This window comes from Diceros bicornis, chromosome 6 (assembly GCF_020826845.1).
Source record: "Diceros bicornis minor isolate mBicDic1 chromosome 6, mDicBic1.mat.cur, whole genome shotgun sequence".
NCBI classification, from domain to species: domain Eukaryota; kingdom Metazoa; phylum Chordata; class Mammalia; order Perissodactyla; family Rhinocerotidae; genus Diceros; species Diceros bicornis.
In genome coordinates this window covers 11,625,036-11,642,019 of record NC_080745.1, presented here as the reverse complement: position 1 = coordinate 11,642,019, position 16,984 = coordinate 11,625,036, and positions in this window count along the sequence as shown.

Below are 16,984 nucleotides of genomic sequence, written 5' to 3'. Positions count from 1 at the left end.
CTGCACATGGTTCCACCCCAGACATAGTTTCATTCGAGGCTGATTCTCAGGAACAGAGATACATTACTTTGTGCCAAGAGAAGGATGCTGTGGGTCTCGGCATGCATGCTTTCTTCACATGCTACTTTTCCCACTCATTCAGGGCTCTGGTTGATCTGGAACATTTTGAGGCTGGAAAGAGATGGAGGATGGAGTCTGCAACGGAACGGGAGGAGGTTATTCAGCATTGTCAGTGTGTAATTAATCTTTACAACAGTCCTGGGACTGACAATTAATGTACCCACTTTGCAGCTGAGGATACTAAGTCAAATAACTTGCCCCAGGTCACCAAGCTTGCGAAACGCATCCACAGTTTACTTGTTGGTTGGGACCTATGATCTTTGCATTCCCCCTCATGCTGAAGCTGGAAAAGATATTATAATTGGTCCTGAGAGAAACAGATAGGAATGGAGAGGGGGTCCAAGGACGACTCTGAAGACGATGAGAAATCTTCGGGGGCTCCTCCAGAGCAGTGAGGGTGAGTCGAAAAGTAGGCCCTGGAAATGGTCCATGGCCAACTGCAAGTTCCTGTGGTCAGTTCTGACCTTTGAAGTAGCCATCCTTCATTAGACATTGGAGGCGTTGGCCCACTCTGGAGGCAGTCATGTGGTGGGAAGCTCAGGGCCGGAGGTCAGGCCCAGCATCACGACCTACTGGCTGAGTGACTCTGGGCGAGTCACTGGACCTCTCGGTGCCTCTTTCCTCATTCAGAAAACAAAAGCAACGCTCTCTCTCTCAGCAGTCTTGAGAGGATTCAGCCCTGTGCTGGACGTCCCTTCTCCCTCACCCCACACATGCAGGCGGTGTGTGTGCACGTGCTTCTCTCTCGCTGCTCACTGCATTCGGAGGTGTTGAAGTCAAATGGAAAATGTACACTTCCTCCACAGAGCTTTCCTTGTTTGACTGAACTGAATCTTTATTTTTCTTTCACAAGCAAAGAGGTTTTCATTAATTTGTGCCAGACCATTTAATTTATTCTTCGGTTTCTACAGTGTTCTTGTTTAACTTAATTTTCTGGATTTCCAAGAAAGTTTCAGGATTCGATTTGGTGAAAGACCTTGAAGGGGCTGAGTGAAATAAGAAAAGTGGGAAGCAATTTCTTTGCAACAAGACTTTAGTTTACGGATCTCACCAAGAAATAAGTACAATTGGATGTACGCAGGGGTTTCCCTCGAAAGTCTGCGTCTTGGTTCTTTCTGGACAAAGTAAGACTGGCAAGAAATCAAGCCAGAAATTCAACAACACAATGCACTCTGTTTTGTTTGTGTTAATTTGGATCATTAATCAGCAGTTAAAGCTGTGGATAGTGGGGAAAAACATGCTTTTGAAGAAACATTCACCGTAATCCACCTGAAAGTTACCTAGGAAAGCCACAATCCCAGTGGGGAAGGTTTTTCCACGGAGGGCAAAACTCATACTTCTAGATTGTTCTTCCTGTTTTACAGGTGAGAACACTGAAGAACAGGGAGCTCTAGTGACTTGCCTGAGGTCCCAGAGCAAGAAAGGGGAATTTAGCAGACCTAGAATATTCTAAAAGCCTTCTTTGCAGTGGGGTGGAGGAAAGGAGAGAAAAAGGGGTAGAGGGGGGAGGGAGGGGTGAGAGAGGAAAGGAGGAAGAAAGATAAGAAGAGACCAATGGCATCATGCTGGGATGGGGAGGGAACTCAGGGGCCTTAGCTTTCCCATCCCAATAGTTACCTTACAAGGTTGCTTCAGAGGCTAAAGTGATAAACTGATGACGTGATTGAGTGCCATGCAGAGAAATGCTTCCCTGTGCCAGACTTGAGGTAGGGCAGTGAGCTCTGCCGTCCTTCAGCTGTGTGACCTTGGGCAAATTTCTGTTCTTCTCTCTGAGCTTCAGTTTCCTCACCCACGAAATGGGGCTAAGCATAGTGCCTACCTTAGAGAAGGTGTGTTAAGTAGCTAACACTTATTGGGCGACCCATCACAGACGCAAATCCATACTGTGATTAAGAACACGATGCCCATTGAGAACTTTAACATACAACACAAATAAACATTATTGTTACCATTTGCATGAAATAGATGTATATACCGAAGCAGCTGTATTTTAGTCTAGAAAATAAGAAGGCAATTGATCGGAGGACCTGGGAGAGAGTACTACTGTTGCATGGATAGTGCCCTCCAATGTCTCAGGCAGGAGGAACAGCACAGCCCTGGTCCTGGGTACCCTGGAAGAAATCAGGGACCCTTGCTGGAAAGTCCCCTACCTAGCCTGGGCCCACTCACCTTCTCCTCCAGGTAAGGTTGCCAGGTAAATTAAAAAGATGCCTCATTAAGTTTGATTTCAGATAAGTAATGAGTACTTTTTTAGTATACCTATGGCCTGTGCAATATTTGGGATATACTTGTACTAAAAATTAGTCATTTATCTGAAATTCAAATGTAACTGAGCATCCTTTCTTTCTGTTTTCTAAATGTGCAGACCCTGCCTCCAGGGAGACAGGCAACTTGCCACTCAATTGATATTTTTGTTATATTTCTTTCCTGATTATGAAAATAACCAAACTATAGGAAATACTAAAAAACATGAAAAAGAAAATAATAACTCATACACAATACCATGAACTAATGCTTGAAAGACTCCAATTTTTGAAAACTGTTGCCTATTTCTTTGTATTTTTTACAGTTGAGGTGATATTTCATGTATGAATTTTATATTTCTTTGGCTTACCTTATACGTACTCTCCCTGTCTTCACTGACTTGCTTCACCTAGCATAACCTCCCTCCTTTCTTGCTAAAGAAGTTGGTGGTTTCCAATGTGTGTATCTGTGCATAATCCTCTGTCCACACATCTTCAGATGATTTTTCAAGTGGCTTTTAAAATTATTCCAAGTTATGTATATGTAATCATGGCAATTTGAAAGTGATGACATTTAATATCTCATGGCGACTTTTTTCTAAAGCTTTCATGGGTGCAGTAAAAGCTTCCCTCCAAAGCCCACTGAGCACCCTGCAGAAGTTCCGCCTGCTGCCACAAGCTGATGTTCCAAGAGGAGGAAGAAAAGCTGGCACCCAGCCTTTCTTCCTCACTGAGCCCGCAAGTGCTCAATTACGCAAAAGACCATTGGTTTGAAAAACACAAAAATAAGATCTACGAGTTGGTGCCCTGTTTTCCAAGGTGGAAAGAACGGACTTGGGAATAGCCTCGTCCCTTAGTAGGCTGGAACGTGCAAAGAAAGAGTTCACTTCCCCCTTTAGCTTCTCGGTTCTCAACCCTAGCTACACACTCAAATCACCGGAGGAGGGTGACAAACTGCCAGACCCCCCAGCCCCACCGCAGCCTAGGCAATACTTACCTCGGGGGGTCCCCAGGGTCAATGTCTTTTCCTAGAGTTCCCTGCATGACTTCAGTGGGCAGCGGGGGTTGAGGACACCTGCATTAGGAGACTTGGAAGCTACAGTTTTGCTCTCAGTGAATCACACTGGAGGAGGCTGGAGACGACAGAAAAATGCCAGAGACCTACCTGATGCTGGGGCCTCAAGGTCGTCGTGCTCGATTCCACCCCGTTAAGGAGCCTGTCTGCTGGTCTGAGCAGGCACAGCTTCTCTTCAGGGCCTCTGCCGGCGCCTTCCCTGAGCCAGGAAAGTGGCCAGGTCCTCCTGAGGCCCAGCTCAAGTTCCCCACTTTCCCAAGATTGCTCCTGACTCCCTGGCCCACCCCCACCCGCAGCCCATACCCCCCATCCCAGCACACGGTTAACATGGCCTCTTGCTCTCTGCCTGGTGACCAGGCATGAGCCCCTCAAGGCTGCTCCCGCCTGTCCCCAGTGCTCAGCTCAAAGCTGGCCCACGGAGCCAGAGCCAGGGCTGCTTCTCTTTTATCTCTCAGTGGGCCTGTCCCCTTCTCTCTCTGAGGAGACAGCTTCAAGGACCAGGGCCTGCAGCTTCCCCTGAGGACGGAGGGGTCTGTTCCCTACATTGTAGAGTTGTCACTCCAGGGCTGACTCTTGCTCTGTGGGAAGCCAGAGCCATTCCTCTGACCATTCTGTTTCTTACCAGGCAGGGACACTGTCACCATCTGGCAGAGACACCAACCCTCCTGGGAAGCTGCGCATGTAGGACAGGAGGTGAACTTCCGGCCTGTCTAAGCTCGGGCTGCTTTAACAAAGTACCATGGACTGGGCGGCTTACAGCAGGCTATTATTTCTCCCAGTTCTGGAGGCTTGGAAGTCCGAGCTCAGGATGGCAGCACGGTCAGGTTCTGGCCAGAGCCCTCTTCCGGTTAACAGACAGCTGCCCCTGGCTGTGTCTTCACCTGGTGGAGAGAGAGAGATCTCTGGTCTCTTCATCCCCTTATAAGAACGCTAATCCCATCATGGGGGCTCCACCCTCGTGAACTCATGGAAACCTGATCACCTCCCAAAGGCCCCACCTCCAAGTGCCATCACATTGAAAGTTAGAGGTTCAACATACAGATTTTGGGGGGACACAAACATTCAGTCCACAGCAGCGGCCATCGGGGGAGTTAGCAGTGGAGAAAACCAAAACACGTCAGGAGAGCAGCCACATGCTTGGGGAAACGTCAAGCCATGCTGATGGCCCCTCACCACACAGCACTGTTGGGGTGAGTGGTCTAGGATGATGGGGGCTGGAGACGGGGCAGGGGTTGCCCCTTGGCCCTCTCATCTGAGCCCTCCTGAGTTACACGAAGAGATGAGAGAGGACAGAAGGGCAGCCTCTCGTTCGAGGACGTGAGGGGCTGTGATCACTTACTGGGCTCTTAATGATGCCTTCCAGGACAGTCCAACTCCCACCTGTCTCTGCAGCCCCCGTTTGTCAGCAGATGTTCAGTGAGCACTGGCTATGCCCCAGCGCTGTACAGTGAGCAAGATGTGTAAGTTTCCTTCCTCGTGGAACTCATGCTCCTACAGAGAAGCCAGACACTAATGACGCAGTCGCTCCCATGCAGGAGGCTCAAAGGCGAGGTGTATAGATCTGAGTCCCTGCAGGACTTGTGCCTTCCAGCTGCGTTTAGTCTATGGGGCACCGCAGGAGACTGAAGGGTGGAGGAAGGAAGAGGGAAGCGGGTGCTGGTTCCCCTGGCTTCCCGTTGCTGCAGGCCCCAGCTGGCTGCATCCTCCACAGAAGGCTCTGCTCCTGTCCGCCTCGGACTGCATCCAGGTTCTGAGATCCACTCACCTTCCGCCCCTGCAGGCAGAGAGAGGTAGAGATCCCCCCATAATTTAGCCCCACTGGCTCAGAGGACCACCCCACCCCTCGAGGCTTCGCCTAGCCCCAGCCCACACTTTGTAAGCAGTCTCTTCACTGAACCCTCATCAAATTACTCAATTTAAATATACCATCTGTTTCCTACTAGAACCCTGACCAACCTAGTGACTTAGGCTGGGAAGTCAGGGAGGCTTTGGGGGGCAAGGGTGTTTGAGCTGAGCTCGGAAGGATGAAATTCCAATTGCTCTTAATGGGCGGATCCAACACATGTTTTTGGTCAGTAAGGAGGATCCTGGTGAGCTTGAGGCTACAGGGAGGGGGGTTGCAGGGGGTTAGAGGAGGACCCCCGGAAGCCTTCCCTCTCCTAGCCATGCCTGGCCAGGGTGTCCCTGAACCTGGGCTCGGCTGTAAGAAAGAATGAGAGGCAACTCACATTCCGTAAGCACCACAGGGGCCAGGCGTGTGCTGGGGCCCACACATCTTCCATACACGTACCTGGAGGAGGCCGATTGTGCTCCAGGTTGTGAGGGATGCTCTCTGAAAGGCCAAGGCAAGCAACAGGAGGGCCAGAACCCAACTTTGGGGGACCCCACGCACATGCTTTAACTTTACATCCATGAGCTGGTACCCTAGGGAAACATGGGTTAGAACTGGTCAAATAGACATGTATTCCAGATTGCATTTCATAACTCTAAACTTTCATTATCTAGGTGTATTAGTTTCTTATGGCTGCTGTAACAAATTACCACAAACTTGGTATTTACTCTCACAGTTTTGGAAGCCAGAACTCCAAAATCAAGGTGTCACCAGGCCTTGTTCCTTTTGGAGGCTCAAGGGGAATATTCATTCCTTGCCTCTCTCAGCTTGTGGTGGCTGCCGGTGTTCCTTGGCTTGTGGCCACATCACTCCAGTCTCCAAGACCAACATCTTCAAATCTCTTTCTGCTCAGCCTTCACATCACCTTCTCCTGTGTGTGTGTAATCTCTCCCTGCCTCCCTCTTACAGACACTTGCATTTGCATTTAGGGCCCACCCAGACAATCCAGGACAATCTCTCCATCTCAAGATCCTTAACCTAATCACAGCCGGAAAGACTGTTGTTGCGTGTAAATTAACATGCATAGGTTCCAGGGATTAGGATGTGGGTATCTTTTGAGGGCCATGTCTCAGGCCACCACACCAGGCAATGAGACGTCATCTTTCTGGGTAACCCACATGGAGTGGCAGCTTGATTCTGGAAGAGCTGCTGGCCGACAGGGGAACTCGGGGCTCCTGATGTGCTGCTGCCACTGAGTCCTGGTCCTGGGCAGTCACTGGACCTCAGTAGGCATTTGCTTTCCGCTTTATAAATGAACTGGTGGAAGTTAATCATGTTCTGTGAACCACTAGGAGTGTCTCTAGATGGGCCTCAAGGCATCTGTAAGCCACTTGCAACATGGGTGCTCTTGCATATGCTAATATTTCTTGAAGCCCTCCTTAGTTCCTCTGAAGGCCAAAGAAGGCTCATAAAGTATGAACGAGGCAACCCTCAGCCCTGGACAGAGAGCCCTGGGCACTCTCAAAAAGTAGCCAGGCTCCAAACCAATTATAATTCAGTCAGAACCTGTCGGGGTAGGGCCCAGCATTGACAGATTGTTTAATCTTTCCAGGTGATTCTAATGTTCAGGCAGGAGTGGGAACCATGAATCTTTAAAGTCCTTCCCTTTAATGTCCCTTCCAGGTGGGGCATTTGATGAATCGGTAGAGACAGAGCCATGGGTCTCAACTCTGGCTTCACATCAGCATCACTGACAAACACGGATTTCGGGCTCCATGCCAGGGGGTTTCATTGATCTGCATGTAACATGAGCATCAGGCCCTTTAAAGCTCCCCAGGTGGTTTCAGTGTCCAGTCCTGGCTGAGATGTAAAAAAAGGTAGCCTTGCTGCTGCTATACCCAAGGGCGATTGATTGTTAGACCTGGAGAGGGCTTCCTGATTGGGAGAGTTTCTAGAACAGAGAATGGCTCGATCTATGGGAGACAATGGAAATCATTTCTCTGGAAATCTTGACCAATCAGTGAGGTTTCTGGTTGTCAGAGGATTTAGCCATGGCTGTGCTGCTGGAGGGTCGAGGCCTGGATTAGGTGACCCTTCAAAATTCCTGATAATTCCTTGAATTTATAAAAACCGCTATCAAGCCTGCCTTTGATGGATTCTGTCACCACTTAGACAAGAAATGTAAAAAGAATAAAAATAACCAGATGAATTCGGGATCGTGGAAAATGTCATTACTGGTAATAAAAATTACAGGAAGCCTTGCTGACTCTTGCTCCCTCCCCAAGACTAACATGAGAACATGTTTTTTCTTCTGACGCCATAATTAAGTTTGCCTAAGAAAATGTTTCTCCGTGCACGCCTCAGGGCAGGGGCTAAATGAAGCCTTTAACTGATGATAAATGCCATCATTTCTGTTACTGGACTCTCCAGGGCAGGCGGGCTTCCCAAGAGGGTTAACTGAGCAGTGATGTGTGTGGTGAGGGGGGCAGGGGGGGCTAATCTAGAGAAGGAATTAGAGATTCCCAAGGCCCAGAAAGACTGACTTTCTTAGGAAATGCAAGAGGATTGAGGTGACACTTCTGTAGCTAGCAGCAGCCACAGTTCTAGAACCAGAGCCTGAGGCCAAGACACCAAAATGGGAATCACAGCTCAAAGTCAGTCTCATCAGATACCATAGGGATGAAGACACAGTCCCTCAACCTGAGCACAGACCAGGCACAGGCGCCATGTAGGCTCTGCAGATACCCGCAGAGCAAGACAGCCCTCCCTGCCCCACGAAGGCTTCATTTCCCGGGGAACAGATCTTAATCTCATTGTCCCCCAGTGTGCTAAGAAAACTGACCAAGACTGGGATGAGGTGACAATGCTTGACTTCAAAGCTGAAAAGCTGAGCAGAATAGAACTAGGCTGGGGGCTGGGGGCTGGGCCTGTGGATCGATACACTGTGACAGCAACAGATGATTACTTGGTTGCAAAACATGCAAATGAACAGAGAGAAGGCTTTAGCCTCACTGGCTATCAATGAAACAAAAAGGCAAAGCCTCTTAAAGAATGATTTCTCTCTTCTGGAGGAATACTCAAAGGATGGGCAGTGTGTAATGGTGGGTCCTCCCTGCACTGTGGGTAGAAGTGTGAACAGACATAGCCCTTTCAAAAAATCTTTTGGCATTCTTCATCAGGCCCAGGTGTGTATTTTGACTCACTATTTTCACTTGTGGGAATTTACTCTAAGAAACATTCCACCATACCACAGTCTAAGTTACGCTCAAGGGTCTACACTGCAGTGTTATTTATAAGAGTTGTAAGCAGAAGCCAAACTCTCCTCTTGCAACCACAGAGAAACGGCCCTTATGCCCCAAAATAGGCAAACACACAATGGAATGTTATTAGACCATCAACATGAAATTGATGAAGAGATCAAAGATCTTGATACAAAAACATTAAGAAAAACAGGCAAGATAGAAAATTGTGTTCATTTTGGCAGCCACTGCGTAAAAATAAGAGGTTGCATCAAAAAAAGGAAAGAAATGTTTTTTAAATATTAGAGTTGTGATGCTACCAAAAACCATTTTTCTTTTTATTTTCTGTATTTTTAAATTGTATATAATGAGTATTATTTTATAATGAAAAGATGCATTTTGTTTTTTTGTTTTTAAAGCAAAGGTTAATTCTATTTCAGTAGCTAAATGGAAGCCAAGATCAATTATTGTGGTCACTGCCTTTGTCACTGCCAGTCCAGTGATGTACCCCTCCCCCACATACACACACAAACACACAAACCTCCTATAAGCAGAACATACATGTAGAGTTCCTCTCCAGGACCAGGGCTAGTCTTTGTGGAATGGTAGATCTGAGTCTTTTATGCTAGTGGGACTAGATATGTGATGCTCAAACCTTGTATTAGTTATCTACTGCTATGTAACAAATTACACTGAAACTTAGTGGCTTGAAACAGCAAACACTTATTATCACACCATTTCTGTGACCCTGGAATTCAGGCCTGCTTCTGACTCAAGGTGTCTCATAAGGCCACAGTCAAGGTGTTGGCCTGGGCTGTGGTCACCTCAAGGCTCAACTGGGGAGGAATCTGCTTCTAAGCTCACTCCTGTGGTCGTGGGCCAAATTCGGTTCCTCACTGGCTGTTGGCCAGAGACGCTGATTCCTTGCCATGTGGGCCACTCCATAGGGCAGCTCACAACATTACAGCTTGTTGTCCTCAGAGCTAGGGCTCCCAAGAGAGAAAGCACTAGAAGGTGAGCAAGACAGAAATCACAGTCTTTTTGTAACCTAATCTCGGAAGTGACATACCATCACATTTGCCATTTTCTATTCATTACAATCAAGCTTCTAGGTCGAGGAGAGGGGATCACACAGGGCATGAATACCAGGAGGTAGGGTTCACTGAACTATCTTAGATGCTGCCAACCACAAACCTCATTAAATAAACATTCTCTCCACATCTATGCTGTGCCCATTCTGTATTAAAATGGAGCCAATGCTCACCACTGCTCCTTTTTACTGTACCTTTCCCATTCAGTTCTTGCATTGCAGGCATCTTCTGGTAGATTTTCAAGAGTTTATATCCCTGAGTTCTTGCAAGTTTGGAAACATAGGATAATCGTTAGGAGAGCAGGATTTGGCATCAGACATCTGTGTTCAAGTCCTGGTTCTCCCATTTTAAGCTGTGTGAACTTAGGAAAGTCTCAGGAACCTCATCTTTCAAACGTGGCTAATAATGGTACCTATCTCATGGCATTATTGAGATAATTAGATGAGATAATATATGCAAGTACTTACATAGGGTCTGGAATTCTGTAAAATTGCCTATTATCGTTATTTACTCTTAAATGACAGTTGACTTGGTTTGATTCTTAAGTATTGTTTTATTCTCTGAAGATTACTATATTGTCTTCTAACTTGGAATTATTCTGCTGTGAAAGCTGCTAGCCACTATAATGGAAATTTCTCTCCTTCCAATTGAGTTGATTTTTTAAAAAGCTAGGTGGCCATTGAGTTTAACAATTAAAATTTATATTTTAATTCCAGTGTTTCCATAAGAATGTCTCTCATTTTTTATTATTCTACAACTATTTTTCTGGGTCATGAAATTTCAGGTAAATTTAGATCTTCCTTTATTTTGAGAAAGTTTCTTCTATTATATCTTTATTTTTCACTTATATTTCTTCTGCTGTCTTCAGGAAAATCAGTTATTCGTATATTAGACATTTGTCTCTTTCAAACGTTTCTTCTAACTCATTTTAGCTCTTTATTTTTTTCATTTCGTTTTGCTTCATTTTCTCAATTCTGTCCTTGTCACTTCCTATACATTGAACAGTACCCAGTCTCCTTTTTGATGACTCTCACCTAACTTTTCTTTCTATAAAGTTTTAATCTTATTGCTACAGGTTCATATTTTTTAATCTCCTTTGGTTGTTTTATCATCTCTTCTTCAAGCCCTCATACATCTTCTTTGGGCTCTTATTTCAGAGAAGTGACGTTTTCTTTAAGTTTATTGATTTCATGGAATTTTTCTGTCTAAGTTCATTTGCTTGGATGGCATAATGCTTCAGGTGTGTTTCTCACTTGCCCTTTGTCTTACTCTTTTCCTTCTTTTTTAAATTCCCATATCTTGCATAGATATCATGCTGATTTCTTTCTGATCATTACTTATTTTTGAAGGGAGTTCTTTCTTCTTGTTTCAGCTAGCTGTTGAAGAATAGCAGATAAGTGGGCAGCTGGGTTTTGGCCTGTTGCCTGTGAACATATTCTCACCAACATTCTTCCCTGAAGATGCGACTGCACTAGGTCAAAAAATCTCTCAGGCTTAGAGAGAAGCTCTTAGTATCACAGCTGTGTGTGTGGAATTTATCTATATACCTGTATCCATACCTATATCTTTATCTATGTGACTTCATGTTTATTTTTCTTCTGGTGACCAAAATCAGTAACTGGAAGTCTGCTGGCCTTCCCTGTTTTGGCCTCTGCCTTGGCATCACATTTCTGCAAAGATGCATGTCCATGTGTTTCTGCATGCTTTCTCACTAAGCCCGGACTCCCTGCCCTCCTCATGCCAGGACTCAAGAACCCTCCATTGTCCCTGATTGTTGTCATTCCAAAGGGGCAGTCATTTGTTTGACCCCTCAGCCTGTGCAACTTGTCTCTGGAGGGTTGTGTGGGCCTTTTCACCAATTGTGGCTCAGAAGTGTGCCTGTTTTCTGGTTTCATCACCTGTAATTTTTTTTCTATTTCTATTTTTCCTTAATGTTTCCAAATGGTTTCAAAAGATAAAGGCAAAGATCCATTCCTCTATTATCTTCACCTATCTAATTTCACATCTTCACCCTTCTAAGTAGTTACACATCTACTCATGATTCAGATTTTAAAGAAAGGGCATGGCTTGACCTAAAGGAATGAAGAGCACTTTCCAATTGGAGAAACCAGAAGCCCTGTAACCAGAGCAGCCCCAGGCTGGCACGGGGTGCAGGTTCATCAGCAGGCAGTTGGTGAACAGAAGGAAAGTAAAGCGAGGCTGGGGAGATGGAAGCGCTAGTTCTCTAAGCTGAGGGATTTTGATGGGTATCAAAAAGAATAAAGGAATAAACTCCACAGGAGCACTTAACATAACATTGCTTTTGCAGGTAAACAAAAATTTCCTGAATAGGGCCTTTCAAGAGACTTCCTTTTAGAGTCTTTAAGGAAAGGCTGGGGTTTCCTACTCTTTGCAATTATGTCAACATGCTAGATCTCAGCACCTACCCCTGAGATTCAGAACAAGAAGAAAGAGACGCATCCCATCCAGTAACTCAGATCCTTCTCCAAGTAGAGATGAGGAGCTGCAGTCTCACTGGGGCAGCACAAATGGAGCCAGGCCACTAGTTTCCCAGCTCTTTAAAGACCTACCTTTTCCATGCCCTGGGAGCGGGAAGCCCCCATGGACAGCTCCTGCCAGGCCAGCTCACAGCACATGTTGGCCTTGCTTTACTACACACAGCAGAGAGCTGGCGTCTTCACATACGGGCTCTATCTTTTGCATTTCATCTGCTGTCTTCTCACGTATCAGCCTTTCCAAGAGATCTAAAGTACTTCCCTATGCCAATGGTTCTCAAACATCAGCCTGCAATCGAATCACCCAGAGGACTTGTTAGAACACAGAGTGCTGGGCCCACCTCAGAGTTTCTGATCAGTAGGTCTGGGGAGGGGGATGAGGATATACATTATCAACAAGTCTCAGGGCATGCTGCTGCTGCTGGTCCGCAGAGCACTCTGTTCTCTGCAAACCACAGAACCCAGGTGCACCTTTCTACAGGCAACTCTGCATTCCTGCACCTGCTGAAGAGCCAGGGTCAGTGCAGGGATGGACTCTGTGCCATCTGAAATTGAAGATAGTTAGAGACTGTCCCAAGACTGTCGACTTTGCTGAACTTCAAGTGGAGAAAGGCCTGATTTAGTGCTGATTGTGATGTGGTGGGTAAATCCATGACTTTTGCCATTAGGGCTTTGAGAAAGGCACCACCACGGTGGGAGTTAGAGGAGCCAAGGAGGTTTGAGCCCAGAAGCAGTGCAGAGGATATGGTGAAAGATATTAGGCCATGGGCAGTATGATGAGTTGAATTGTGTCCCCAAAAAAGATGTGTTGACATCCTAACCCCTGGACCCTGTGAATATGAGCTTATTTGGAAATAGGGTCTTTGCAAATGTAATTAAGATGTAAGTTAAGATGAGATCATATCAGAGTAATGTGGACCCTTAATCCAATATGACCAGTGTCCCTATAACAAGAAGAGCAACACACAGAGACAGACACACACACAGAGGGAAGACAGCCATGTGACGATGGAGGCAGACAGAGACTGGAATTATGCAGCTGTAAGCCAAGAAACACCACGGATTGCTGGCAACCCTCAGAAGCTAGGAGAGAGTGCAGGGCCCTGCTGATGCCTGAATTTGGATTTCTGGTCTCCAGAACTGTGAGAGAATAAATTTCTGTGTTTTAAGCCATCAGTTTATGGTCCTTTGTTACAGTAGCCCTAGGAAACCAATACAGGCATGGAACATTGATTTTCTTCTTCCCAATGCAGTGGAGTAGGAAGGGAGCTAAAGGTCAACAGTCTTATCTACTCACCTTTGAGATGGGTCAGCTGAACCTGAGAGGAGCCCTAGTGAACCCAGAACACTGCCTCAAGGTCAATGCCCTTACGTCTGCCTGTACACTCAACGTCCTGCCTTAGTCTGCTGGGCTCAAGTGCTGGGTGAGGCCCCCACCCCTACATAATGTCAGGTCCTCAGTGGGCTCGGTCCTATGCATGGTGATGGAAGAGTGGTCAGTGGCTCTATTAAAAGGGATTGGGACTCCAGCTTTCTTGAAGGAAGTCAATGCTATAAGGATTGGGAAGGAGTCTGTGAGACCTGATTCTGAGCCCTCATGCTTAGCTCTGTGCCACCAAGGACTCTTTAGACCTAATGACGCATAAGGGCCCGGGCGTCCTCTCTGTGAGGAGTATTTAGATAGCATTTCTGCCGTCATAATCTCAAGGTTGTCCACACTTGGATCAACTAGCACTTATATCTTCTCATTACCCTTTCTTAAATGCAATAAAGCCCACAATGTGATACTGCTTCACTCCCACTAGTATGTCTAGAATCAAAAAGACAGATAATAACAAGTGTTGGCGAGTATGTAGAGAAGTTGGACTCTTATACATTGCTGGTAGGAATGTAAAATGGTTCAGTCACATTGGAAAACAGTCTTGCAGTTTCTCAAAAAGTTAAACATAGAGTTACCATATGACCCAGCAATTCTACTTCTAGGTACATACTTAAGGGAAATGAAAATATATGTTCACACAAAAACTTGTATATGAATGTTCATAACAGCATTATTCATAATAGCAAAAAAGTGGAAATAACCCAAGTGTGCATCAATGAATGAGTGGATAAACCAAATGTGGTATATCCATACAACGGAATATTACTCAACCATAAAAAAGGAATGAAGGGGTTGGCCCAGTGGCATAGTGGTTATGTGCACACGCTGCACTTCGGTGGCCCGCGGGTTTGCAAGTTCAGATCCCAGGCGCACACTGATGCACCACTTGTCAAGCCATGCTCTGGAGGTGTCCCATATAAAGTGGAGGAAGATGGGCATGGACATTGTCCCAGGGCCAATCTTCCTCAGCAAAAAGAGGAGGATTGGCATCGGATGTTAGCTCAGGGCTGATCTTCTTCACACACACAAAAAAAGGAATGAAGTACTGATACATGTTACAACACAGATGAACCTTGAAGACACTATGCCAAGTAAAACAAGTCAGTCACAAAAGGCCACATATTGATTCTACTTATAGGAAATGTCCAGAATAGGAAAATCCACAGAGACAGAGAGTAGATTAGTGATTGCCAGTGGCTAGAGGGAGAGTGGGATGGCAAGTAAATGTTAATGGGTATGGTTTTTTGGGGGAGTGTGATGAAAATATTCTGAAATTAGATAGGAGTGCACAGAAATTAGATGGTTGCACAGTTTTGTGAAGATGCTAAGAACCGTCAAATTGTAAAATTTAAAAAGGTGAATTTTATGCTTATGTGAATTCTATCTATCTATCTGGTCAGAAAACATAATAATGCCCTCTATAATGCTCATGGATCAAATAGAGATAGATGACTTTTGACTTCATTTGGAGCTGATGCATTTTCTTCTCCTTCCAGAACCTCTCATTTGGGTGTTATACTTCATTCTTATCTACTGCAGGTCCCTCTATAGGAGAATATGAGGCTATGAGCAGCATCTGACGATAATTTTCCTGACAACCAGGTGCTCCATGGATTGGAGCAATGAGAGGCGAGAGACAGTGAAAGTAATTGAAGAGAAAATTGCTACAAAAGATAAAGAGCCAAGGACTAATATTGAGAAACTGCTATGGAAACAGAATAGAAAGACACATGGAAATAAAAAAGAGTTGTCTGAGAAGCATTTCAGAACACAGCGATAGCAGGCTGACCCAGGGACCAGGGAGTCTGCCCAGACATGGCCCCAGAATCCCCAGTGCTCCAGAAGTGCCACCTGTCAGTCAGAGGTAGTGAATCAGATGACCCCCATTGGCCGTTTTGGCTCCACAGTGAGTGTAAGAAGGAATAATGGTTTCCAGATCTACCCAGTCTTACTCTCTCTCATTCTACCTGTGATAGCCGGCCTCCATAAATGGCCACCCAGTGAACCATGCCTCCCAATATTTGTGTCCTCATCTAATCCACTCCCACATTGAATCTGGGCTGGCCCAATGTAACCAAAGAAATGTAACAGAGGTGACACAGTGTGACTTCCCATGCTAGGTGATGAGAAGCTTTGCAGTTTCTGCCTTGATCTCTTGGAACACTTGCTCTGAGGGAAGCCTGATGTCATGTAAGAAATCCAATTATCTTGAAGCCATCATGATGTGAGAAAGCCCAAGCAGGCCACATGAAGAAGTCATGTGTAGAGAGAGATTCCCAGCCAACCCCAAGATGTCCTAGCCATCCCAGCCCAGGCATGAGAATGAAAAGGTCATCTTGGATGTCCAGCCTAGGTAAGGCTTCATTTGACTCTGGTTCCAGATGACATCTGTCACCCCGGAAAACATCCAACTGCAACTGCATGACAGAGAATCACCCAGCTGAGACTGGTCAACCAACAGAACCATCAAAGAGCATGACAAGCGTTTTAAGTCTCTAAGTTTTGGGGTGGTTTATTACACAGAAATAGGTAACTGGAACATTAACCTAAGGAGGCATGTGAGGGCCAATCTCTGAGGATCAGGGTAAGAGGGGAGCTGTCACCCCTGCCCCCCAGTGGCTTCAATAGCTTCCCCAAGTGTGGGGCCACCCACTGATACCAGCTCTCTTCACATTTCTCTCTTGTCCCAAAAGACCCAGAGAGTTTCCAACCAGCTTTCCTGAGTACAGACCCCATGGAGCCCACTGGGGTTGGCTACTTCTGGCTGCTAATTTTGCTGGCAGCACACAGGGATTTCAGCAATACCCAGGACCCTGTCATTTGTCACCTGGCTGAGTCTCCATTTCTCTACTCTAGAGCTCTGAATTGCCCTACTGCTGCCTGTCCCAAGCATGAAGAGACCTCACCGAGGGAACCTGGGAAAGATCTGGAAAGGCTGTAGGAATCAGTGTCCAGAAGAACCTCGCAGGCCAGACTGGACTCCACCACACGCCCTGGCTGTCCCTTCCTGTTGATTTGGGCCCTGTGTTTTTTACATTTTGTTGCTGGTGGCCTTGGGCCGAGGCAGTGCAGAAGTGTTTATGCTGGCAACAGGGGGCAGCATTTCCTGGGCTGTGTTTTGGGAGAAGAAAGTCATGTTTCAGAGGTTTATTCTCTCTGTATGCTGTCAGTTTTCCCCTGCTAACCCTGTGCCAGGGTCAAAACAGAGCTTGCTTCTTGGGAAGAGAATTCCATTCTCACCCCCACGCCTGGCCCTTTTGGAAGACAGACTAGCTCAGTCCATAGATGAAGCACTTTTCTCCCCAACATGAGCATGGTGTGGTTCCTGGTGGGTGTGGCAATCGTGTTCTCTAGGGTTCAGGGCCAGGGTCCCAGAAAGGTACTAGTATGTGACATTGAGGGATCAGCCATCAATATTGTTGGCAATGGGCCTATGTGTTCCCCACTGGATGTCACATTCAGGGTTCTCTAGCCAGTGTTACTGATGGTCTTCACCTGTGTTTACCCCA